Genomic DNA, 26,721 nt, shown 5'->3' on the forward strand with positions numbered 1-26,721 from the left:
AAAAATGGGAGCAGTGGTTCTGATCAGAAGTTTTTAAAATCAATGAGTCCGGAAGATTGTAAAGTGCCCAATTGAAAGATGAGGTGCTGTTCCTCGAGCTTTGTTGGAACAGTGTAGGAGGCTGAGGACCGAGTGGGAGTGGAACTGAGAATTAAATGGCAAGCGACCGGAAACTTGGGGGCTGGTTCTGTACTGCCCTTCATCTTATCAGAGACCTTCCCTTTTGTTCTTCCCACCCCCTTCCCCAGCTCTGTACTTGCTTTAAAAACTATTAAATCTTCAACTTCTTCCAGTTCTGACAAAAGGTCATCGACCTGAAACATTAACTCTGTTTCTTTCTCCACAGATGTTGCCTGACCTGCTGAGTATTTCCAGCATTTTCTGTTTTTATTTCAGATTTCCAGCATCCGCAGTATTTTGCTTTTGTGAGGTCTGTGTGGTCTTTGGAGTTGTCATGCCATCTGAGGAAGCTTTCTTTGGCTGTCAGACGTGTCCATATTTTGTATTTAGATGAAATTGGGGAAGTCCTATAGGGTAAGAATTTCATGTTCCTTGAATCCAAAAAGATTGGATGCCTTTGGGAAGCAATAGTCCACTGTTGATATCACACTAGGAGCAGTTTGCTGCTTAAAGGTTCCTGTTCCACAGCAAGTTTTTAGTACATTTATACAGAAAGGAACAGTTCTTAGGAGAGCAGGCTGCAGAGACATCAGTGAAATCATCCTCTGTATGACTCTGTGTCTGCTACCAAGCCTTCAAAGCAAAATTGGGGTTACATTTGAACCTGGAGCCCTCCTGGCCTGTGGTCCAGTATGTGGTGCAATTATAGACTGAGCCACCAGGGCACATTAAAATATTTTGTCAAAAGGGACCAATCTGACTCATTAGGCTACAAGATCACAGCCTTGATTGACTATTGGAATGTAAGTTGTACTCATGTCTTGCCAGTCATTCTGCCTGCTCTCAGCATAACAATATGATGTGCACGAAATTCATAATCCATTTTTATCACCATGTTCCTTTTTAAAATTTTATGTTGTTTACTTGCCAATTATAAATGGCCTCATCTCAGTATTTGAATGGTCGAATCTATTAAATCGCCACGTCATTATTGCAATGACGTCAAGCAACTGTTGAGCTCACTCAGAATAGTGGGTACTCGTTCCTTCTCCAGCTGTTCACTCAGGTAAGCCAGCTGCCTGGAAGTTGTAAATTATTTTAACAAGCTTTGTATATTGGCCGAGACTTCTGCTTTATTCTATTGGATATTGGAAGTTTCTCATAAGTGATCTTTGACTTATTAATGAAAAATGTTCATTTCTTCATCATGAACTACTTCTGTTAACGAAAAATCAGAAAAATCAGCTGTTTCTTGTTGACAATAGTTTAATCACAATTTACCTCTGATTTCCCATTCATTTTAAGGAGAAGCGTCAGGTGTTATGCATTTGCATTGGACCTTTTGAAGAAAAATGGAACATATGCGTGTGCAGCCAGCTGGAATTGGAGTGCTGCTAAACAGAAATCCCTGTATAGGGTGAGATATAACTGGTGACTGGGGTAGAGCGAACAGAGGCATCCTGATCAGGTTAATATTTAAATATCTGACTGGAGTGGAGCAAATGGAAGCCTCTTCCCTCCCGTTCGTATGGGAATATCCCCCATACAAAGTGACATCTAATTGGCTGTTTAAATACAGCTATTCAGAAACTCCCATTAGTGGAGCTTGGTTATGTTAAATATATTAGAGGTGATGGAAGACTCAGCAGTTAAAATTGTAATTTACGGACTATGGGTAGTGCATTGAGCGAACTGCACCCTATACTTGGTCCACAAATTTCACTCCCCTCTAGGTGGTGAATGCTGAAGGGACTGAGGCCAAAGGAACACACTACTGCACATGTTCTAGTCCTGCTCCCTCATTCATACTTTCTGGGCAACAAACTAGAAGGCAGAGAGAGCATGTTGAGCTTTGTAGTCCTGTGGACCAAAGCCTATGTTTGTAGGCCTTGCCCACCAAGGAATGAATACACCTTTCCAGAGTTGTGCAGCTGTCACTGCTAGCAGCAAGGCAATCCATTCCCCCACTGTGCTGGAGTGCAACCCCACCCACAACCCAAAATGTGGGTGAAACAGCTGTGGGAGCTTGATGTGTGTACTCCACCTGGAACTCGGGGGAATGCACAGCCATTTGGAACCCATTCCTGGAAGACCATGCAGATCCATATCACTCCTCGGGGAAGTTGAGGGGAGACTGAAATCTAACAAGTTCTGCAGTGCTCCACAACAGACAAGGCTCACCGTCGTTTTTGCAAGGCACTTGAGGGATTTAAATCTCACTGACCATTGTTGAAGGATTCTGAACCCAAACAGCGTGTTATTTCAAATGTCTTCATAACATGCAACTACCCCAGTACATCAATGTATGTGTCCGTAAACACTGTGACAAGCTGTACAGTGACTCCATGAAATATATGGGTGCACTTTTTTCTTTTGAATAAAGCAATGTAAATTATTAAAAGTAAACAAATTAAAATAAACTAATTTAGATTATACTTTGGGCCGGATTTTGCTCTGAGCAGTGAATGAACGGCACCTGCTGTTAGACTTGCACTTGCCTGTACACTTTTCATGGGCTTTTGCACAGTAAGTTCCTCTCAAGGGGCCCTCAATGCAACGCGGTGCACAGTCCTGGGCATCTGGGACCTGTGTGAAGTGGCAAGCTCTGTGTATCCTCATAAATAATCAGATTGAACCATGTTAATAAGCAGCACCGAGTCAGAACCAGGAAGTGTAAGTTAGAATAGTGAATTCAATGTCAAATCAGTTATAAAAAGCGAAATAGAGAGGGTAAGAAATATTGAACCAAGAGAAAAAGTTTTTTTAAAAAATTTTCACATGTCCAACAACAATTAAAATCTGAAGGAATGAGATTCCACACTCGTAGAAGTTAATTTTCAGTGCCAGAGAGGCTGGTTGGCAGTCATTAAGACTTACCACGCTGTTAAAAGTTTGCTTAGACTTAAAAGACTTGACATACCTTTTTTTGGCGCAATTACTTCGATTCCATTATGGCAGTAGAGGAATTTCACGCTGTTGCATTCATTTTAACGGTGACTTAGCTGGCGAGATGCAGTTCTCACTATGCTTACGGAGGAGCAGGACATCTGGTAGAGGAACTTCTTGATTTCCACGTTAGACTGCGCATGTGCGTTGGCCAGAAGTTGCTGTACCATTTGCACTGAAATAACTGAGCCCTGTTAGCATCGCTGTTATTTTCAGAGCAACATCCGGCCCAACATGTTTAATTGATTGAATAATTAGCTATTTTGCCTGCCACATTCAACTGGATTTGATGCGTTTGAGTGTCAGTATTATATGCTGCCAGCAGTGAATGTGATGCTTCTCTGCACAAGTCTGTCTTCCAGTCCTGTTGAAATCTAGACTCGAACATACTCTGCGGTGTTGGTGACAGTATCTTCAGCATCAGCTTTTAAAATACTCACCATCCATATATATCTTTCCCTCAAAACCATCAGCAGCAACAGCAATTTTAAATCTTCTTCGAACATTTTGAATGGTAGTGCTTGGCCAGATGTCTGAAGACTGCAAAACGGCTGGCCAAAGTACATCCCTTGGTCAGATGGTGGTTGATAGGCTAACAGTTACAGTTTTACTAGTGGATAACAGCAGCAGATGATGAACGTAGGATGAGGAGGCAGTTCTTTCCAAACAGAATTGATCAGACCCATGTGAATTATTTGGCTTTAAGGTAAGGGCATATCAAGACTACATATGTCATGAATACAATGAAGAGTTGCAGTTTTGGCATTAGCCCAGCATTGCCATTAGCAGTGACAATGTTATCATTAGGATCAGCTTTTAAGCTACTGATCGCTTCCAGGCTCTTTCTAATTGTCCATCCACCATGTCTGCACGAATCCAGCAAGTCACAGCTATGTTGATAAAGAATTGCATTTACAGGTATGTTTCCCTCAAAACTCTAAGCAAAAGCAGAAAATAGTGCTGTACTATTTGATGGCTTGACATGGTTGAGGGTAGTGTCAGCTTAATACTTGAGTGCCCCTTAACTAAATGTAGTCTTTTACCATAATTGGAAGGAATTTTTAAATATTCATTGTTGCTGATGGACATTATTTGCCCACCCCTAGTTGCACTGAGAAGGTGGTGGCCACTTCAGAGAGCAGTTAACCACATAAGTGTTGGATTGGAGTTACATATAGGCCAGACTGGGTAAGAGTGGCAGGTTTCCTTCCCTAAAGGACATTACTGAACAACTTGGGTTTTTAATGACAATCCAACAGCTTCATGGTCACTTTTACTGACACCAGCTTTTTTCATTTCTAGATTTTCTTTTTAAACTGATTTCAAATTCTCAAACTGCCATGGTGAGATTAGAACTTGTGTTTTCTGGATTACTAGTTTAGTAACATAATCACTACAATACCGTACCCCTGGTACAGAAGGTAAGTGGTTATGAACATACAAATAGTTTGTGGTTTAAACAGTTTCATCACTTTTGTTTGTAAACTATCCAGAGTCCACTCGGTGCCTCCATTTCCAGGACATTTAAGACCATCGAGAGACATCTGGGTCAGCTATTCGGTGATAGTGATTATGGCCAAGGGCCCAGCCCATTCAACTCTGAAAAGGAAACAGTAATGATCCAGTCCACCAAATGCCTTGCACGGTTACTGAGAATGTTTGGAAAGCTGTCTTCCAGTACATTACAATACACCCCTCTGAAGGTACGCTAAACCATTCTATCTGTCTTTCACAATGTTGTTATTCAGCATAGGGGACTTTCCCAAGAAGATGTTCCGTGCCAAGATCACTTACGTATGTCATTCTGCTGATGTTTAAGACCCTGTTGGTGTCAGGACTGTGTGGAACAAAGCAATATTTCATGTAACTGTAAGTATACTCTCTCTAATATGCTTAATACTGTGCTCATGTGGCAAGTGAAATAGTCTAGTAATGCTATGCAAATTCTTTGTTCATGATGGGGTTACATGCTATCATGTCCATTCATATCCAGATGTCTGTGAGTATAGCAGTCATCTATATCTTGTGGGCAGAGCATATTTGCTACTCCCTACAACAGATTGGGAGGGGCGAGGTCATGAAGGAATTTGAAAACCAGGATGAGAATTTTAAAATCGAGGCGTTACCGGCCTAGGAGCCAATATAGGTCAGCAAATACAGGAGTGATGGGTGAACGGGACTTAATGCGAGTTAGGATAAGGGCAGCAGAGTTTTGGATGAGCTCAAGTTTATGGAGGGTGGAAGATGGGAGGCCAGCTAGGAGAGCATTTGAAAAGTCGGGTCTAGAGGTAACAAAGTCATGGATGAGGGTTTCAGAAGCAGATGAGCTGAGGCACAGGCGGAAACAGACGATGTAATGCGGGTCGAAGTAGATGATCTTGGTGATGGACTGGATATGTGGTTGGAAGCTCATCTCGGGGTCAGATAGGACGCCAAGGGTGCAAACGGTCTGATTTAGCCTCAGACAGTGGCCAGGGAGAGGGATGGAATCGATGGCTAGGGAATTTCGTTTGAGGCTTCTGACTTCCGAATATTTGGTTGGAGGAAATTTTTGCTCATCCAGTTCTGGATGTCAGACAAGCAGTGTGACAAATGAGAGATAGTGGAGGGGTCGAGAGAGGTGGTGGTGAGGTAGAGGTTGCTATCATCAGCATACATGTGGAACCTGACATTGTATTTTCGGATGATGTCACCGAGGGGCAGCATGTAGATGAGAAATAGAAGGGAGCTAAGGATAAATCCTTGGGGGACTCCAGAGGTAATGGTGAGGGAGTACAGTGCAGTGCAGAAATACAGTGATCATAGAGGATTCGATAGTCAGGGATAGACTGGCGTTTTTGCAACCATTAATGTGAGTCTTGCATGGCGTGTTGCCTCCCTGGTGCCAGGGTGAAGGACATCACTGAACGGGTGCAGAACATTTTGTGGGGGAAGGGGGAGCTGCCAGAAGTCGTGGTCCATGTGGGAACCAATAAAATAGGTAAGAAAAGGGTTGAGGTCATCCAGACAGTTTTTGGAACTAGGGAGGAAGTTAAAGAGCAGGATATCAAAGGTAGTAATCTCTGGATTACTCCTAGTGCCATGTGCTAGTGAGTAGGAGGAGCAGTAAGATAAGACAGGTTAATGCGTGGCTGGAGAAATGGTGCAGGAGGGAGGGCTTCAGATTCCTGGGGTATTGGGACCAGTTCTGGGGCAGGAGAGACCAGTAACAAATTGGATGGGTTGACCTCAACAGAGCTGGGATCATTGTCCTCAGAAGATTAACGTGCTGTGGGGGAGGGTTTAAACTAATTTGTCGGGGGGGGGAGGGGCACCAGGATGAAGCATTAGAGAGGAGATATAAGGTGCACACAGGACTGGGAGAGACAAACAGCGTTGCAATAAATAGTTCAGAAATAGGAGGGATCAGACAGGGGAAATGTGAGGCAGACTAAGATGGGTTTACAATCATAGAAAATTTACGGCACAGAAGGAGGCCATTTGGCCCATTGTGTCTGCGAAGGCCGAAAATGAGCCACACGGCCTAATCCCACTTTCCAGCACTTGGTCCAGCACTTAGCCTTGTAGGTTATGGTACTTCAAGTGCATATCCAAGTACTTTTTAAATGTGATGAGGGTTTCTGCCACTACCACCCTTTCAGGCAGTGAGTTCCAGACCCCCGCCACCCTCTGGGTGAAAACATTTTTCCTCAGCTCCCCTCTAATCCTTCTACCAATTACTTTAAATCTATGCCCCCTGGTTATTGACCTCTCTGCTAAGGGAAATAGGTCCACCCTATCCACTCTAGGCCCTTCATAATTTTATATACTTCAATGAAATCTCCCCTCAGCCTCCTTTGTTCCAAAAAGAACAACCCCAGCTTTTCCAATCTTTCCTCATAGTTAAAATTCTCCAGTCCTGGCTACATCCTCGTAAATCTCCTGTACCCTCTCTAGTGCAATCACATCTTTCCTGTAATGTGGTGACCAGAACTGTACACCGTACTCAAGCTGTGGCCTAACTAGTGTTTTATACAGTTCCAGCATAACCTCCCTGCTCTTACATTCTATGCCTTGGCAAATAAAGGAAAGTATCCCATATACCTTCTTAACCACCTTATCTATCTGTCCTCCTACCTTTAGGGATCTGTGGACATGTATTCCAAGGTCCCTCACTACCCCTACATTTTTCAGTATCCTCCCATTTATTGTGTACTCCCTTGCCTTGTTTGCCCTCCCCAGATGCATTACCATTTAGAGTGCATATGTGTAAATGCATGTTGCGTGGTACATAAGGTTGGTGAGCTGCAGGCACAAATCGCCACATGGGATAATGATATAGTGGTAATAACGGCGACCTGGCTCAAACAAGGGGAGGATTCATAAGCCTTTTTCTGTTTCATTTTTCTGGCTATAATATTCCTGGCTATAATGTATTCAGAAAAGAAAAAAAAGAGGTGGGGGTTGGGTGGCAGTATTGATCAAAGATACTGTTATAGCACTAGAAAGGGATATGTACTTGAGGGTTCAAAGACAGAATCTATTAGGTTAGAATTAAGGAACAAATGAGGGGCTATTATGCTTCTGGGTAAATACTATAGGCCACCAAATAGTGGGAAGGAGTTTGAGAAGCAAATTTGCAAGCTAATTGCAGAACAGTGCAAGAACTATAGAGTAGTGATAATGGGGGACTTCAATTATCGCAACATAGACTGGGAAAATAACAGTGTAAAGGCCAAAGAGGGGGAGGAACTCCTGAAATGTGTACAAGAGAACTTTCTTGATCAGTGTGTTTCCAGCCCAACAAGAAAGGAAGCAGAGCTGGATATAGTTCTGGGGAATGAAGTGGGGCAAGTGGAGCATGTTTCAGTGGGGGAGCATTTGGAGTTCAGTGATCACAGAGTAGTTATGGAAAAGGACAAGGAAAAATCAAATGTGAGAATACTCAACTGGAGGATGGCTAATTTCAGTGAGTTGAAAAGGGATCTGGCCAAGATGGATTGGAATCAAAGATTGGCAAGTAAATGAGCAATGGGAGGCCTTTGAAGAGAAGATGGTTCAGGTACAAACTAGACATATTCCCACGAGGGGGAAAGGAAGGGCATCCAAAGCTAGAACTCCCCGGATGACTAAAGATATAGAGATTAAAATGAAACAGAAAAAGGCTTATGATAAATGTCAGGTTCGTAAATCAGTAGAGAACCAAGCTGAATACAAAAAGTATATGGGAGAACTGAAAAAGGAAATAAGGCAAAGAGAATGTATGAGAATAGATTAGCAGGTAACATAAAACGCAACCCAAAAGTCTTTTGTAAACATACAAATAGTAAAAGGGTAGTCAAAGGAAGGGTAGGGCCAATTAGGGACCAAAAAGGAGATCTTGTGGAGGCAGAGGGCGTGGCTGAGGTACTAAACGAGTACTTTGCATCTGTCTTCACGAAAGATGATGATACTGCCAATATCACAGTAAAGTAGGAGATAATAGAGGAATTGCATGGGATAAAAATAGATAAAGAGGAGGTACTTAAAAGGTTGGCAGTGCTCAAAGTAGAAAAGTCACCTGGTCCGGATGGGATGCATCCTAAGTTGCTTAGAGAAGTAAGGGTGGAAATTGCAGAGGCTCTGGCCAAAATCTTGCAATCCTCCTTAGATATAGGGATGGTGCCAGAGTACTGGAGGATTGCAAATGTTACACCACTGTTTAAAAAGGGTGAGAGGGATAAAGCCAACAATTACAGGCCAGCCAGCCTAACGTCGGTGGTGGGGAAACTTTGAGACATTAACCTGGGAGAAAATTAATTGGTCTGTGGAAAAATATGGGTTAATAAATGACAGCCAACATGTATTTGTTAAAGGCAAATCGTGTTTGACTAACTTGATTGAGTTCTTTGATAAAGTAACAGAGTGGGTTGATGAGGGTAGTGCAGTTGATGTTGTGTAAACGGCATTTGATAAAGTACCTCATTGCAAAATTGAAGCCCATGGGATTTAAGGGGCAGTTGGTGGGTGGATACAAAATTGGCTAAGGGACAGAAAGCGGAGAGTAGTGGTGAACGATTGTTTTTCAGACTGGAGGGAAGTTTACAGTGGTGTTCCCCAGGGGACAGTATTACGACCACTGCTCTTTTTGATATTTATTAATGACCTGGACTTGGGTATAGATGGTATAATTTCAAACTTTTCAGATGACACAAAACTCAGAAATGTAACAGTGAGGAGGATAGCAACAGACTTCAGGAGGACATAGACAGGCTGGTGAAATGGGCAGACATATGACAGATGAAATTTAACAGAGAAGTGTGAAGTGATACATTTTGGTAGGAAGAATGAGAAGAGGTAATGTAAACTAAATGGTACAATTTTAAAGGAGGTACAGGAACAGGGAGACCTGGGGGGGTGTGTACACAAATCTTTGAAGGTGACAGGACAAGTTGAGAAGACTGTTTAAAAAGGCATACAGGATCTTTGGCTTTATAAATAAAGGCATAGAGTACAAAAGCAAGGAAGTTATGCTAAACCTTTATAAACATAGAAAATAGGAGCAGGAGTAGGCCATTCAGCCCTTCGAGCCTGCTCCGCCATTCAATATGATCATGACTGATTCTCAATCTCAATACCATATTCCCGCTCTCTCTCCATACCCCTTGACTCCTTTTGTGTCCAGAAATCTATCTAAGCTCCTTCTTAAATATATTCAGTGACTTGGCCTCCACAGCCTTCTGTGGTAGAGAATTCCACAGGTTCACAATCCTCTGAGTGAAGAAATTTCTCCTCATCTCAGTCCTAAAAGGTCCTACCCCTTACCCTGAGACTGTGACCCCTCGTTGTGGACCCCCCCAGCCAGGGGAAGCATCCAGTCTGTCTAGCCCTGTCAGAATTTTATATGTTTCAATGAGATTTATATTTATAATTAATTCAATTAATTAAATTCAATTAATTAAATAAAAATCTGGAATTAAATACTAGTATCAGTAATGGTGGCCGTGAAACTACCGGATTGTCGTAAAAACCCATCTGGTTCACTAATGTCCTTTAGGGAAGGAAACCTGCCGTCCTTACCCGGTCTGGCCTATATGTGACTCCAGACCCACAGCAATGTGGTTGATTCTTAATTGCCCTCTGAAATGGCCTAGCAAGCCACTCAGTTGTAAAATCTCGCTACGAAAAGTCATAATAAGAATAAAACCGGACGGACCACCCGGCATCGGACCACTAGGCATGGGACACGACAATTGCAAACCAAGCCCAGTCGACCCTGCAAGGTCCTCCTTACTAACATCTCGGGACTTGTGCCAAAATTGGGAGAGCTGTCCCACAGACGAGTCAAGCAACAGCCTGACATCGCCATACTCTCAGAATCATACCTTTCAGCCACGTCCCAGACTCTTCCATCACCATCCCTGGGTATGTCCTGTCCCACGGGCAGGACAGACCCACCAGAGGTGGCGGTACAGTGATATACAGTCAGGAGGGAGTGGCCCTGGGAGTCCTCAACATTGACTGTGGACCCCATGAAATCTCATGGCATCAGGTCAAACATGGGCAAGGAAACCTCCTGCTGATTACCATCTACCGTCCTCCCTCAGCTGATGAATCAATCCTCCTCCATGTTGAGCACCACTTGGAGGAAGCACTGAGGGTAGAAAGGGCACAAAATGTACTCTGGGTGGGGGATTTCAAAGTCTATCACCAAGAGTGGCTCGGCAGCACCACTACTGATTGGTAATTGGCAAAAGAACCAGAGGTGACATGAGGAAACATTTTTTTACGCAGCGAGTTGTTATGATCTGAAATGTGTTGCCTGAAAGGGTGGTGGAAGCAGATTCAATATTAACTTTCAAAAGGTAATTGGATTAATACTTGAATGGCAAAAATTTATGGGGAAAGAGCAGAAGAGTGGGACTAATTAGATTGCTCTTTCAAAGAGCTGGCATAGGCATGATGGGCTGAATGGCCTCATTGTATGCTGTATCATGCTTGGATAGTAAGAGTCTAAATGGGGTAGAGGAGCAGAGGGATCTGGGGGAAAGTGGAGTTGAGGTCGAAGATCAGCCATGATCTTATTGAATGGCGGAGCAGGCTCGAGGGGCCGTATGGCCTACTGCTCCTATTTCTTATGTTCTTATCATTCTATGATTCTATGAGATACATCAATATTGACAAATTTCAAAAGCTTTAACGAGGTAAAATTAATATGGAGTCTTTTTTTTTTAAAAAGAGGCTGTTGTGTGTGAGAGAGAGGGAGAAGAATGACCATGTTTTGTTTACACGCCTTTTGTTGTGTATTCTGGAAACTTTAGAAAGTGTATTAAGCTGAGAAGGAAAAGAGACACAGATTATGATCAGGGAATGTGAATGAGAGATTGGGATCCGAGAGATACGCTGGTCAGTGAGTGAGAAAGAGAGACTGAGGTTGGAGGAAGCGTGAGTTTTTCATCATATAACATTCAGTTTTCAAATGAAAAACTGTTTAATTTTGAAGCAAACAAATTCTCTTGTGTGTTTTGTTGACGATTAAAAAGATCAATACTAATTGCTTATATCTGAGAGACAGAAGTACTAACATCTAATACCTGAGGAGCGAGTGAGACGGAGTACAAGACTGACCATTTCTTCCCTTATTCCAATTTGAGTTATTTTTCTTTTTCAAGTTGAATTTTGAAACCAAACCAAACAAAACCTCTTTGAGGAAAACTGATAGGAAGTGATGGTAGGAGAGGAGGCGATCAATGAGTGTGAGGGGGTCTCTTGTCTCTACCCACCCACATATGGGAGGATTGGATGCAATGGTGAAATGAGGGATGATATGTTAGAAGGATCATCAAATGAGGAATATGGTTTGAGCTAAAGAACAAAAAAGTGCCAGTCACACTACTGGGAGTGTACTCTAGACCCCCCAAACAGTGAGAAGGAGATAGAAGAGCAAATATGTCGGCAAATTTCTGAGAAGTGCGAAAACAATAGGGCAGTAATAGGGGATTTTAACGACCCTGATATTAACTGGGATAGAATTAGTGTAAAACATATAGAGGGCGCAGAATTCTTAAAACACATTCAGGAATACTTTTTTAGCCAGTATTTGGCAAGCCCAACAAGAGAGGGGGCAGTTCTGGTCTTAGCTTCAGGGAATGAAGCTGGGCAGGTGGTAGGAGTATCAGTGGGGAGAACATTTCGGTGGTAGTGATCGCAATTCAATTAGATTTAGCATAGTTATGGAAAAAGACAAAGAGAACAGGAGCAAAAGTTCTTAATTGGGGAAAGGCAAACTTTAATAAGCTGAGAAGTGATTTAGCAAAAGTGGACTGGAAACAGTTACTTGAAGGCAAATCAGTGTCAGAGCAGTGGGAGGCATTCAAGGGGGAGATTCAAGGGGCGCAGAGCAAATATGTTTCCACAAAGAAAAAGGGTGGGAATGCCAAATCTGGAGCCCCCTGGATGTCAAAGAACATACAAAAGAAATAGGTGCAGGAGTAGGCCATACGGCCCCTCGAGCCTGCTCCGTCATTCAATCAGATCATGGCTGATCTTCGATCTCAAGTTCACTTTCCCGCCCGATCCCCATATCCCTTGATTCCCCCAGAGTCCAAAAATCTATCCATCTCAGCCTTGAATATACTCAATGACTCAGCATCCACAGCCCTCTGGGGTAGAGAATTCCAAAGATTCACAACCCTCTGCGTGAAGAAATTCCTCCTCATCTCAGTCTTGAATGGCCGACCCCTTATCCTGTGATTATGCCCCCTAGTTCTAGACTCTCTAGCCAGGGGAAACAATCTCTCAGCATCTACCCTGTCAAGCCCCCTCAGAATCTTATGTTTCAATGAGATCACTTCTGATTCTTCTAAACTCCAAACATAATAGGCCTGTTCTACTCAACCTTTCCTCATAGGACAAGCCCCTCATCCCAGCAATTAATCTGGTGAACCTTCGCTGTACCGCCTCCAAGGCAAGTATATCCTTCCTTAGATAAGGAGACCAAAACTGTTTGCAGTTCTCCAGGTGAGGTCTCACCAAAGCCCTGTACAACTGTAGTAAGACTTCTTTACTCTTGTACTCCAACCCTCCAAACCATTTGCTTTCCTAATTGCCTGCTGTACCTGCATACTAACTTTTTGGGTTTCTTATACAAGGACACCCAAGTCTCTCTGAACACCAACATTTAATAGTTTCTCACCATTTAAAAAATATTCTGCTTTTCTATTCTTCCTACCAAGGTGAATAACCTCACATTTCCCCGCATTATACTCCATCTGCCAGCTTCTTTCCCACTCACTTAATCTGTCTATATCCCTTTGCAGAATCTGTGTTCTCCTCAAAGCTTGCTTTCCTACCTAGCTTTGTCTTGTCAACAAACTTGAATACATTACACTAGGTCCCTTCATCCAAGTCATTAACATAGATTGTAAATAGCTGAGGCTCAAGCACTGATCCTTGCGGCACCCCATTAGTTACAGCCTGCCAACCTGAGAATGACATGTTTATCCCTACTCTGTTTTCTGTCCTTTAACCAATCCTTTTTCCATGCTAATATATTATCCCCAACCCCATGAGCCCTTACCTTGTGTAACAACCTTTTATGTGGCACCTTATCGACTCCTTTTGAAAATCCAAATGCACTACATCCAATGGTTCCCCTTTATATACCCTCTAGTTACATCCTCAAAAAACTCTAATAAATTTGTCAAAACAGGATTTCCCTTTCATAAAATCATGTTAATTCTGCCTAATCATATTATGATTTTCCAAGTGCCCTGTTACCACTTCCTTAATAATCGATTCCAGCATTTTCCAGACAATCGATGTCAGGCTAACTGGCCTGTAGTTCCCTGTTTTTTCTCACCCTCCCTTCTTGAATAGCGCGGTAACATTTGCTATCTTCCAGTCCACTGGGACCGTTCCACAATCTAGGGAATTTTGGAAGATCATAACCAATGCATCCACTTTCTCTGCAGCCATCTCTTTTAGAACCCTAGGATGTAGGCCATCTGGTCCAGGGAATTTGTCGGCTTTTAGTCCCATTAGTTTGTTCAGTACTTTTTCTGTAGTGATATTAATTGTTTTAAGTTCCTCACTCTCATTTACCCCTTGGTTCCCCACAATTTTTGGTATGCTTTTTGTGTCATCTTCTGTGAAGACAGATGTAAAATATTTGTTTAACGTATCTGCCATTTCCTGATTTCCCCATTATAATTGATCTTGTCTCAGCCTCTAAGGTAGCAACATTTACTTTTGCTACTCTCTAAGATATGGCAAAAAAGGGAAGCTTATGTCAGACACCGAGAGTTCAGTACTGCAGAAAGCCTAGAGGAGTATAGAAAGTGCAGGGGTGAAAGATTAGGAAAAAAAAAAGTTGACATGAAAAAATACTGACAAGTAAAATCAAGGAAAATTCACATGTCTTATAAATACATAAAGAGCAAGAGGATAATTGAGGAAAGAGTAGGGCCTATTAGAGACCAAAACGGTAACCTGTGTGTGGAGGCGGAAGATGTGGGTATGGTTCTTAATGAATACTTTGGGTCTGTCTTCACAAAAGAGAGGGACGATGCAGAGATTTTAGTTAAGTAGGAAGAGTGTGAAATATTGGATGGGATAAACATAGTGAGAGGGGAAGTATTAAGGGGTTCAGCATCTTTGAAAGTAGATAAATCACCAGGCCCGGATGAAATATATCCCAGGCTATTAAGAGAAGCAAGGGAGGAAATAGCAGAGGCTCTGACTACCTTTTTCAAATCTTCTCTGGCTATAGGCGTGGTGCTGGAGGATTGGAGGACTGCTAATGTCATACCATTGTTTAAAAAGGGAGAAAGGGATAGACTGAGTAATTATAAGCCAGTCAGCCTTGCCTCAGTGGTGGACAAATTATTGGAAACAATTCTGAGGGACAGTATTAATCGTCATTTAGAAAGACAAGGATTAATCAAGGACAGTCAGCATGCATTTGCTACGGGAAGGTTGTGTCTGACGAACTTGATTAAATTTTTTGAGGAGGTAATAAGGAGGGTCGATGAGGGTAGTGCGTTTAATGTAGTCTGCATGGATTTTAGCAAGGCTTTTGACTCGGTCAAAAAAGTAAAAGCCCATGGGATACAAGGGGGAGTGGCAAGTTGGATCCAAAATTAGCTCAGTGGTAGGAAGCAAAGGGTAATGGTCCGGTGCTTTTGTGACTGTAATGCTGTTTCCAGTGGGGTTCCACAGGGTTCAGTGCTAGGTCCCTTGTTTTTTGTGGTATATATAAATAATGTAGACCAAAATGTAAGGGGCATGATTAAGAAGTTTGCACATGATACAAAAATTGGCCATGTGTTTGATAGTGAGGAGGAAAGCTGTAGACCGCAGTAAGATAGCAATGGACTGGTCAGGTGGACAGAAAAGTGGCAAATGGAATTCAATCCGGAGAAATGTGAGGTAATGCATTTGGGGAGGCAAAGGAATACACAATAAATGGGAGGATACTGAGGGGTGTAAAGGAACCGAGGGACCTTGGAGTGCATGACCACAGATCCCTGAAGGTAGCAGGACAGGTAGATAAGGTGGTTCAGAATGTATACGGGATACTTTCCTTTATTTGCCGAGGCATATAAGAGCAGAGAGGTTATGCTTTTTTTTATTCGTTCATGGGAGGTGGGTGTTGCTGGCAAGGCCAGCATTTATTGCCCATCCCTAATTGCCCTTGAGAAGGTGGTGGTGAGCCGCCGCCTTGAACCGCTGCAGTCCGTGTGGTGAAGGTTCTCCCACAGTGCTGTTAGGAAGGGAGTTCCAGGATTTTGACCCAGCGACGATGAAGGAACGGCGATATATTTCCAAGTCGGGATGGTGTGTGACTTGGAGGGGAACGTGCAGGTGGTGTTGTTCCCATGGGCCTGCTGCTCTTGTCCTTCTAGGTGGTAGAGGTCGCGGGTTTGGGAGGTGCTGTCGAAGAAGCCTTGGCGAGTTCCTGCAGTGCATCCTGTGGATGGTACACACTGCAGCCACAGAGCGCCGGTGGTGAAGGGAGTGAATGTTTAGGGTGGTGGATGGGGTGCCAATCAAGCGGGCTGCTTTATCCTGGATGGTGTCGAGCTTCTTGAGTGTTGTTGGAGCTGCACTCATCCAGGCAAATGGAGAGTATTCCATCACACTCCTGACTTGTGCCTTGTAGATGGTGGAAAGGCTTTGGGGAGTCAGAAAGTGAGTCACTCGCTGCAGAATACCCAGCCTCTGACCTGCTCTTGTATCCACAGTATTTATATGGCTGGTCCAGTTCAGTTTCTAGTCAATGGTGACCCCCAGGATGTTGATGGTGGGGGATTCGGCGATGGTAATGCCGTTGAATGTCAGGGGGAGGTGGTTAGACTCTCTCTTGTTGGAGATGGTCATTGCCTGGGACTTGTCTGGTGCGAATGTTACTTGCCACTTATGAGCCCAAGCCTGGATGTTGTCCAGGTCTTGCTGCATGCGGGCACGGACTGCTTCATTATCTGAGGGATTGTGAATGGAACGGAACACTGCAATCATCAGCGAACATCCCTGTTTCTGACCTTATGATGGAGGGAAGGTCATTGATGAAGCAGCTGAAGATGGTTGGGCCTAGGACACTGCCCTGAGGAACTCCTGCAGCAATGTCCTGGGGCTGAGATGATTGGCCTCCAACAACCACTACCATCTTCCTTTGTGCTAGGTATGACTCCAGCCACTGGACAGTTTTCCCCCTGATCCCCATTGACTTCAATTTTACTAGGGCTCCAAGGTGCCACACTCTGTCAAATGCTGCATTGATGTCCAGGGCAGTCACTCTCACCTCACCTCTGGAATTCAGCTCTTTTTTTTATTCGTTCACGGGATGTGGGCGTCGCTGGCGAGGCCAGCATTTATTGCCCATCCCTAATTGCCCTTGAGAAGGTGGTGGTGAGCCGCCTTCTTGAACCGCTGCAGTCCGTGTGGTGACGGTTCTCCCACAGTGCTGTTAGGAAGGGAGTTCCAGGATTTTGACCCAGCGACAATGAAGGAACGGCGATATATTTCCAAGTCGGGATGGTGTGTGACTTGGAGGGGAACGTGCAGGTGGTGTTGTTCCCATGTGCCTGCTGCTCTTGTCCTTCTAGGTGGTAGAGGTCGCGGGTTTGGGAGGTGCTGTCGGAGAAGCCTTGGCGAGTTGCTGCAGTGCATCCTGTGGATAGTGCACACTGCAGCCACGGTGCGCCGGTGGTGAAGGGAGTGAATGTTCAGGGTGGTGGATGGGGTGCCAATCAAGCGGGCTGCTTTATCTTGGATGGTGTCGAGCTTCTTGAGTGTTGTTGGAGCTGCACTCATCCAGGCAAGTGGGGAGTATTCCATCACACTCCTGACTTGTGCCTTGTAGATGGTGGAAAGGCTTTGGGGAGTCAGGAGGTGAGTCACTCGCCACAGAATACCCAGCCTTTGACCTGCTCTAGTAGCCACAGTATTTATATGGCTGGTCCAGTTAAGTTTCTGGTCAATGCTGACCCCCAGGATGTTGATGGTGGGGGATTCGGCGATGGTAATGCTGTTGAATGTCAAGGGGAGGTGGTTAGACTCTCTCTTGTTGGAGATGGTCATTGCCTGGCACTTATCTGGCGCGAATGTTACTTGCCACTTGTGAGCCCAAGCCTGGATGTTGTCCAGGTCTTGCTGCATGCGGGCTCGGACTGCTTCATTATTTGAGGGGTTGCGAATGGAACTGAACACTGTGCAGTCATCAGCGCACATCCCCATTTCTGACCTTATGATGGAGGGAAGGTCATTGATGAAGCAGCTGAAGATGGTTGGGCCGAGGACACTGCCCTGAGGAACTCCTGCAGCAATGTCCTGGGGCTGAGATGATTGGCCTCCAACAACCACTACCATCTTCCTTTGTGCTAGGTATGACTCCAGCCACTGGAGAGTTTTTCCCCTGATTCCCATTGACTTCAATTTTACTAGGGCTCCTTGGTGCCAAACTCGGTCAAATGCTGCCTTGATGTCAAGGGCAGTCACTCTCACCTCACCTCTGGAATTCAGCTCTTTTGTCCATGTTTGGACCAACGCTGTAATGAGGTCTGGAGCCGAGTGGTCCTGGCGGAACCCAAACTGAGCATCGGTGAGCAGGTTATTGGTGAGTAAGTGTCGCTTGATAGCACTGTCGACGACACCTTCCATCACTTTGCTGATGATTGAGAGTAGACTGATGGGGCGGTAGTTGGCCGGATTGGATTTGTCCTGCTTTTTGTGGACAGGACATACCTGGGCAATTTTCCACATTGTCGGGTAGATGCCAGTGTTGTAGCTGTACTGGAACAGCTTGGCTAGAGGCGCAGCTAGTTCTGGAGCACACGCCTTCAGCACTGCAGCCGGGATGTTGTCAGGGCCCATAGCCTTTGTTGTATCCGGTGCACTCAACCATTTCTTGATATCACATGGAGTGAATCGAATTGGCTGAAGACTGGCTTCTGTGATGGTGGGGTTATCGGGAGGAGGCCGAAATGGATCATCCACTCGGCACTTCTGGCTGAAGATGGTTGCAAACGCTGCAGCCCTGTCTTTTGCACTTACATGGACTCTGCCATCATTGAGGATGGGGATGTTTTCAGAGCCTCCTCCTCCTGTTAGTTGTTCAATTGTCTGTCACCATTCATGACTGGATGTGGCAGGACTGCAGTGCTTTGATCTTGAACTGTATAAAATTATTAGGCCACAGCTTGAGTACTGCGTACAGTTCCAGTCACCACATTATAGGAAAGATGTGATTGCACTAGAGAGGGTATGGAGGAGAATTATGAGGATGTTGCCAGGGCTGGAGAATTTTAGCGCTGAGGAAAGATTGGATTGGCTGGGGTTGTTTTCATTGGAACAGAGGAGGCTGAAGGGAGATTTAATTGAGGTGTACAAAATCATGATTGGTCTGGATAGAGTGGATAGGGAGAACCTATTTCCCTTAGCAGAGGGGTCAGTGACCAGGGGGCATAGATTTAAAGTAATTGGTAGAAGGATTAGAGGGGAGCTGAGGAGGGTCTGGAACTGAGGATGGGAGAGACAGAAACCCTCAACTCTCAAAAGTATTTGGATGTGCACTTGAAGTGCCGTAAGGCAAATGGGAACAACACCACCTGCACGTTCCCCTTCAAGTCACACACCATCCCGACTTGGAAATTTATCGCCGTTCCTTCATCATTGCTGGGTCAAAATCCTGGAACTCCCTTCCGAACAGCACTGTGGGAGAACCGTCACCACACGGACTGCAGCCTTCTCGGGGGCAATTCGGGATGGGCAATAAATGCCGGCCTCGCCAGCGATGCCCACATCCCATGAACATATTAAAAAAAACCTACAGAGCTACGGACCAAGCGCTGGAAAGTGGGATTAAGCTGGACAGCTTTTATTCGGCCGGCACAGACACGATGGGCCGAATGGCCGCCTCCTGTGCCATAACTTTCTATGATTCTATGAATCACTGGAGCAAGGGGAGGATACAGTGGTTGAGCAAGGAGCTCAAATGGAGGAAAGGGAGGGTGGTGAAGGAAGTGATGGGGTGCAGGGAAGGGGAACGGGTAGTGGGAAGGTGAATTGGTAGAAGATATGGTGGGAATGAGGAGGTGGGGGAAACACGTGATTGGGAAAGAGGATGGGCAGAAAGCTGTTGAGAGCCACATTTACCCTGTGATCTCCAGCCATTAATAGCTCCTTCCCCTGCTGCACCATGCACCACCTACCACCTCCCATCCAAATGTAACAAGAAAAAGAGAAGCAAAAAGTTAGAGAGACACCCCGAGAGGGACACAGGAACACAGAGACAGGCAAGTGAGTGACCATATTGTACGATGTTGCAGGAAATGGACTAATCATTTTTTTAAAAACCTTATTTCTGCACCCACTTCCTGGCAACATTTTCCGTTATGAATACCTATGCCCACTTGTATAATGAAAACTCTGTAAACTGGCCATACTGTAATAACAGTCTCTCTCCAGTGGATGTCTATGTAGTCTTCTGGCCAGACCTGATGGGTTACAGGGAGAAAACAAACCGTAATTCATTTTAAGAACATAAGAAACATGAGCAGGAGTAGGCCATCCGGCCTCTCAAGCCTGCTCTGCCATTGTCAGATCATGGCTGATCTGCAACCTCAACTCCACTTTCCTGCCCAATCCCCATATCCCTTGATTCTCCTAGAGTTCAAAAATCTATCGATCTCAGTCTTGAATACGCTCAGTGACTCAGCATCCACAGCCCTCTGGGGTAGAGAATTACAAATATTCACAACCCTCTGAGTGAAGAAATTCCTCTTCCTCCTCTCAGTCCTAAATGTCTGACTCCTTATCCTGAGACTATGTCCCCTAGTTCTAGACTCTCCAGCCAGGAAAAACATCTTCTCAGCATCTACCCTGTCAAACCCTCTTAGAATCTTATATGTTTCAATGTGATCACCTCTCATTCTTCTAAACTCCAGAGAGTATAGGCCCATTCTACTTAATATCTCCTCATAGAATAACACTCTCATCCCAGGAATAAATCTGGTAAACCTTTGTTGCACTAAGGCAAGTATATCCTTCCTTAGAAAAGGAGACCAAAACTGCACACAGTATTCCAGGTGTGGTCTCGCTAAAGCCCTGTACAATTGCAGCAAGACTTATTTACTCTTGTACTCCAACTGTTTTGTGTACAAGGACACCCAAATCCCTCTGAACACCAACATGTAATAGCTTCTCACCATTTAAAAAATATTCTGTTTTTCTATTCTTCCTACCAAAGTGTATAACCTCACATTTCCCCACATTATACTCCATCTGCCACCTTCTCGCCCACTCACGTAACCTGTCTATATCCCTTTGCAGCCTCTTTGCATCCTCCTCACAGCTTAACTTAGCTTTGTATCATCAGAAACCTGGATACATTACACTCGGTCCCTTCATCTAAGTCATTAATATAGACTAAATAGCTGAGGCCTAAGCACTGATCCTTGCTGCACCCCATTAGTTGCAACTTGCCAACCTGAAAATGACCCCTTTATTCCTGCTCTCCGTTTTCTGTCTGTTAACCAATCCTCAATCCATGCTAATATATTACCCCCAATCCCATGAGTCCTAATCTTATGTAATAACCTCTTGTGTGGCACCTTATCGAATGCCTTTTGAAAATCCAAATATACCACATCTACTGGTTCCCTATTATCAACCCTGCTAGTTACACCCTCAAAAAACTCTAATGGATTTATCAAACACTATTTCCCTTTCATAAAACCATTTTGACTCTGCCTAATTAGATTATGATTTTCTAAGTGCCCTGTTACTACATCCTTAATAATATATTCTAGCATTTTCCCTACTACTGATGTCAGGCTAACTGGCATATAGTTCCCTGTTTTCTCTCTCCTTTTCTTGAATAGCGGGGTTACATTTGCTACCTTCCAATCCACGGGGACTGTTCTAGAATCTAGGGAATTCTGGATGATCAAAACCAATGCATCCACTATCTCTGCAGCCACATCTTTTAAAACCCTTGGATATAGGCCATCAGATCCAGGGGATTTGTTGGCTTTTAGTCCCATTAATTTTTCTAATACTTTTTCTTTACTCATCTTGATCACTTCAAGTTCCTCACTCTTATTAGACCCTTGGTTCCCCATTATTTCCGGTATGTTTTTTTTGAGTCTTCTAATGTGAAGACAGATACAAAATATTTATTTAATGTCACTACCATTTCCTTATTACCCATTATAATATCTGCTGACTCTGCTTGTAAGGAACTCATGTTTACTTTCGCTAATTTTTTTTTATATACTTGTAGAACCGTTTACAATCTGTTTTTCTATTTCTTGCTAGTTTACTCTCATTCAGTTTTCTCCCTCTTTACCAATTTCTTTCTTATCCTTTGCTGATTTCTAAAACACTCCCAATCCTCAGGCTTACTACTCTTCTTGGCAACATTGTAAGCCTCTTTTAGTCTAATACTATCCATAACTTCTCTGGTTAGCCATGGTTGAATCAATTTTCCCATGGCATTTTTATTCCTCAAGGGAAATGTATATTGGGAATTTTGAATTATTTCTTTAAATGTTCGCCATTGCTTATCTGCCATCATATCTTTTAATCTAATTTCCCAATCTACTTTAGCCAACTCACCCCTCATACCTACATAATTGGCCTTGTACAAAGCCTGTTACAATAACAGCTATGCAGTGACAATAAACACATCTGGATTTAGGTAACAGTATTCAGCTTCCCTCAAAGTAATTGGAATTGGTCACAGAGGTTTTAGATTTACAGGAGCAGGTCTCGGCCTGGATAGCCAGGTGAGGAAACAGGGGGCGGCGGTCAACAGTTTCTATTGGTTGAGGCATATTTGTGAATGGGTGAAGTCAACTCAATATAGTTTTAAAACAAGTTATAATATAAAAGTCTTCCAATCCTATTTTGGAGTGTAGTGTACATGGTGTCAATAGTGCTGCCAACAAAGAGGTAAAGTACCCACCCACTTCAGTAGGTTGACTGGAATGTCTGTCTTCCAGGATCTAACATAAATGAGTAGGAATTGTGGTGGAATCTTGTTTTACTAACAACCTCTGACTCTGATCTTGAGGGTAGAATTTCGGCCAAGCCTTGTGTCGGTTACTAAGAGTTGCAATATAACTGGTTGTGAGTGCCAGCTATTAATGCCTTTCACTTTCTTGTTTAGATAACGGCTCTTCCTTCTTCTCCAGGTATACAAGAACCCCCATGATTCTAGATGGGGATTTTTAATGCACATCATGGAGCTCACCCTTGGCTGGACTTCTAACTGCATTACTATTAAGAGGAGTAAAATTTCTCAATGAGGTTAGGCTAACTGAAGTATGGTGAATGGGTAATCCCATTGGACAGAATTATTTAAACTACTGTTACTCATTGTCAACATTCCTCCTTCTACCTATATCACCAAAAAACATTAACCTGTCATTAATCTCATTAGGACCTTGATGAACAGATTAGGTGCTGTTTCCCTCCACAACAACAATCACTGCACTCAGTCATTCATTCTATCAAGTGCTTTTCAATATTTTGGCAACATGATGAGGTGCTAATGAAGTACAAGTATTTTTACCCCTTCACATTGTGAGATTGTGTGATAAGCACACATTCACACTGATCCAGCGGGGTGGACCGTTGTTTCTGTGCACAGCCACACGAATCACACTGATCCAGCGGGGTGGACCGTTGTTTCTGTGCACAGCCACACGAATCACACTGATCCAGCGGGGTGGACCGTTGTTTCTGTGCACAGCCACACGAATCACACTGATCCAGCGGGGTGGACCGTTGTTTTTGTGCACATCCACGTTATTTCTGTTCTGGTTATGTGTTGGTTCTTCAACACTTCCCTTGTACAGGAGGGAGAGATTTTCCACCTTTATTCAATAAGGGATGGAGGAGTTTGTTACAAACAACTCTTAACTAAAGTGAAAGGTGCCCAGCTTGATGATTTAAAGTTTGAGCACTTGCTGGCAGAATGTAGGAACAAAAATTTCTGAAAAGGGCCAGCTCCACGATCAATGAAGTATTGAGAATGGATGCCTGGACAGGCCCAGTTACACTTGTTTGACTGTTCTTCCCTATGGTCATCCATTTACCTGAATTAATCTGAAAATGACGATTCTCAACCTAGGAACATACCTCAGTCCCATGGTTTGAGGCAGATCCTCCCACGTGGGTGGGCCTATTTTGAATGCAGTTCTGACAGAACCTGCTGTATAAAATCTGATCTCTCTCTCGCTCATCAGTTGGGGTTGTTGGTTTTGTCCAGTGTAGATACTATTTTGAGACTATGGGATTGCTGGCATATTATTTGCTGGACCTTCCATACATGCATTTGATAAAACCAAAAAGGGAGAATTGGCTTTTAGATTTTTTTTCTGCTTTACTTTTTGCAACTTTTTTCTTTAATGTTCTTAATGAATTATCAGCAACACGTATTGGCAATGTTTTCCTAAGATGTATTTATTTGCTTCTGTATCAATGCTTTTGCATGACATATATAATGGATTGTAACACACATTCATCATAGTTTTGAAAACACTATTTCAAAAAGCTTTGACTCTTAAGGTAAGATTCCAAAAGATGTTTTTAAAACTTGCATTTATATAGAGAGGTGCAAGGAAAGAATGGACACAAGCCAAAGGAGAAATTAGGATATACTTGAGGGAATATCTCAAAAGATTCTAGGCTGAATGGGTCTGTATCAGTATGTACTGAGCTATTCATGGCTAAAGTTCATCTGCAAAGTCAATAAAAGGAAATTCTCCTTCCTGTGAGTGTAACACGCCCCGTCTGTGCGAGGAAGAAGAATGGAGGATACTAGTACTTCAAACAAGGAAACTGGAGATGTTGGTTTCAACCAGCAAGAACGTTGATGCACTATTTCTCAACACACACCATTTGTGGAGAAGTCTGAGGGCCGTGTGAAAGATTCCACAGACCAAGCATGACAAAAACAATTGGATTCCCTGGGGCTTTCAGCTTAGCAACTGAAGCCACACCAATGACTTGCTTTAGCTGATTCTGAAACAAATTAAGGAAGGATGATCTTTAGGGAAATTATTGGGCTTTGATGAGTTGTTCTTGGACATTTATGTCATGTCAACAAAGCCTTTGTGCTACTGGAAACCTGTAGAATAGCTTGAGGAAAAAGAGTGGTTTCTTTCCCCCCCCCCCCCCCCCCACCAAAAGACCCACTGGTTTGCTTGAGTGCTCAGACCTCTTGCTGGTCACGCGTTAGAGAGATTTGACCAACGTTTTGTAAAGTACTCGGACTAAATTGGGTACAAGAAGAGCACGTGCTTCTGATCACCCCTCGAATTGTCTTCCAGGACCTGGAGAGTGTCCTCAATGGTTTCCTATACGTATCTACAGAAACATTTGACGCAGGTCTTGTCTTACTCGGATTGATTTCCAGGTTTCATGATTTTCATGCTAACTTGTTTATTTATTTTTTTTAAGTGTGGAAGAGGACCTAGTTGGGGCCTTCACTGTCTTGTCTGTTCTTTCCCCCCCCCCCCCCCCCCCCGACCTTGCAGCATTTGGAGTCTTTCATGCTATTAGTGGGGAAACACAAAATGGCAACATACACAGTGCTCCTTACAGCAAACTTAACTGAATCTTTAATTGCAAACATACATGTCTACATCCACTTATCATAATATTTGAAAACATCAGCGTACCAGATAAATAGGAGACGATAATCAGTATCTCTGTCTAAACAGGCCGTCCTGCTCAGGTTTCATACCTCCCATTTACATGACCCTAGACCCTCTGCAGATCTTGAGAATCTACCAAGTCTAAATAAACTAACCTCAACAGCTGCACTGCTCAACTTTTCTCTGGACAGGGGAAGATAGAACATGAATTGTTGAGTGAAATATCAGTGTTTGATTATTTCACTACTTACACTGCACTGTAATGTAATGCACTAGTGATGTCAGGGCTTTTGTCGAACCTCCATGTTAATGGCAGGAACAGAAGAGCAACTGCCCCTGCACCTCATCATCTGTATCAATCCAAAAAGCTATCAAGGCGTACTAACTCTTCAGCTTCACAGACTGCATCTCCTGTGGACGGAACTCTCTCCCAGATCACAGTTGTTGGGCCAGTTGGCGAAGTTCAGACCATCACTGTGCTGAATCCTCTGTCTGGCTGGGATAGCTATAACTTGGTGTCCAGCTGTAATTACTTAGACTTCTTGCACTTCCAGGCACTGCTGGGGTCAAATTGGTTACATGTCCTTGTCACGTTACTTACAGTAGCACACATCATAGTCCAAAGAACAAAAGCAACAGCATGTTGAAGCCCTCTTTTCAATTGTTGTGATAAAGGAAGTAAGAGAGCACAGGCCTTTTCCAATAAAATAGTGGGAGCCCCTGTTCAAGTTAAAGTGGTTTAACCCTGTCCTGCACCCATACCCACATAGGCATTGCTCAGGAACCAAGGGTCCTAAAAGTTGCTCGAGCAACATGAGAAAGAACGTTGCACTCGGCGACCCCTTTTTGTGTACATAAAGAAAGATCGTGTCTGTGTCACCTCTTCATGACACACCCCAGAGTAACAGGACAACTCTCGTCAAGGCCGTCTCACCAAGACGAAGCAACATAAAAGACTGGATAGGCTTCTCTGCCGTATTGGAACCTTTCACCTTGGGAATGAAATGTGCAATGAGCTTGGTATGGTGGCACTCCAAAAGATGATAGACAACTGACTCCTAGCACACGTAGTCCAGTACAGCTGTCTCTGTATATTGTTTCCATTTTTTAAATCATTGCCGTGCCTTATTTTACATTTTAACGTTTTCCTGGTTGTAACAGTTTATATAATTTAATTAAAAATTATATGAAGATACTTAACCACTTTGGACTCTTGAGTGTCTAGTCTTCTGTTAGAGATTAGGGCTACGGGCTGTGACCCTGGACTGTCATCTTTACCCATTGCAGAAGTAAGTCCACCTACTGGTCTTCTGTCCCCAGTAGCACTGCAGCAGACCTGGAAATGGATGGGCTCATGATACTGGTAACCCATCCGATCACCTTCCTGAAACCCCGCCAATTGTTGCTGGACGAGGGGGCAAATATACACCTAAAAATAACACGTCACACTACCAACAAGATAAAAAAGGGTTCTAAAAGAGGTAGCTGCAGAGATAGTGGATGCATTGGTTATGATCTTCCAGAATTCTAGATT

The 26,721-nt window shown here is 43.7% G+C and overlaps 1 long non-coding RNA gene across 1 annotated transcript; it reads left to right on the forward strand.

Annotated features, from left to right (window-relative positions):
• Window positions 1–3,407: 3,407 nt before the first annotated feature.
• LOC137308476 (uncharacterized) lies at window positions 3,408–26,387 on the forward strand. Its single transcript, XR_010959532.1, has 2 exons — window positions 3,408–4,935; window positions 22,719–26,387. It is a non-coding gene; the product is annotated as an uncharacterized lncRNA (long non-coding RNA).
• Window positions 26,388–26,721: the final 334 nt, after the last annotated feature.

This window comes from Heptranchias perlo, unplaced genomic scaffold (assembly GCF_035084215.1).
Source record: "Heptranchias perlo isolate sHepPer1 unplaced genomic scaffold, sHepPer1.hap1 HAP1_SCAFFOLD_131, whole genome shotgun sequence".
NCBI classification, from domain to species: domain Eukaryota; kingdom Metazoa; phylum Chordata; class Chondrichthyes; order Hexanchiformes; family Hexanchidae; genus Heptranchias; species Heptranchias perlo.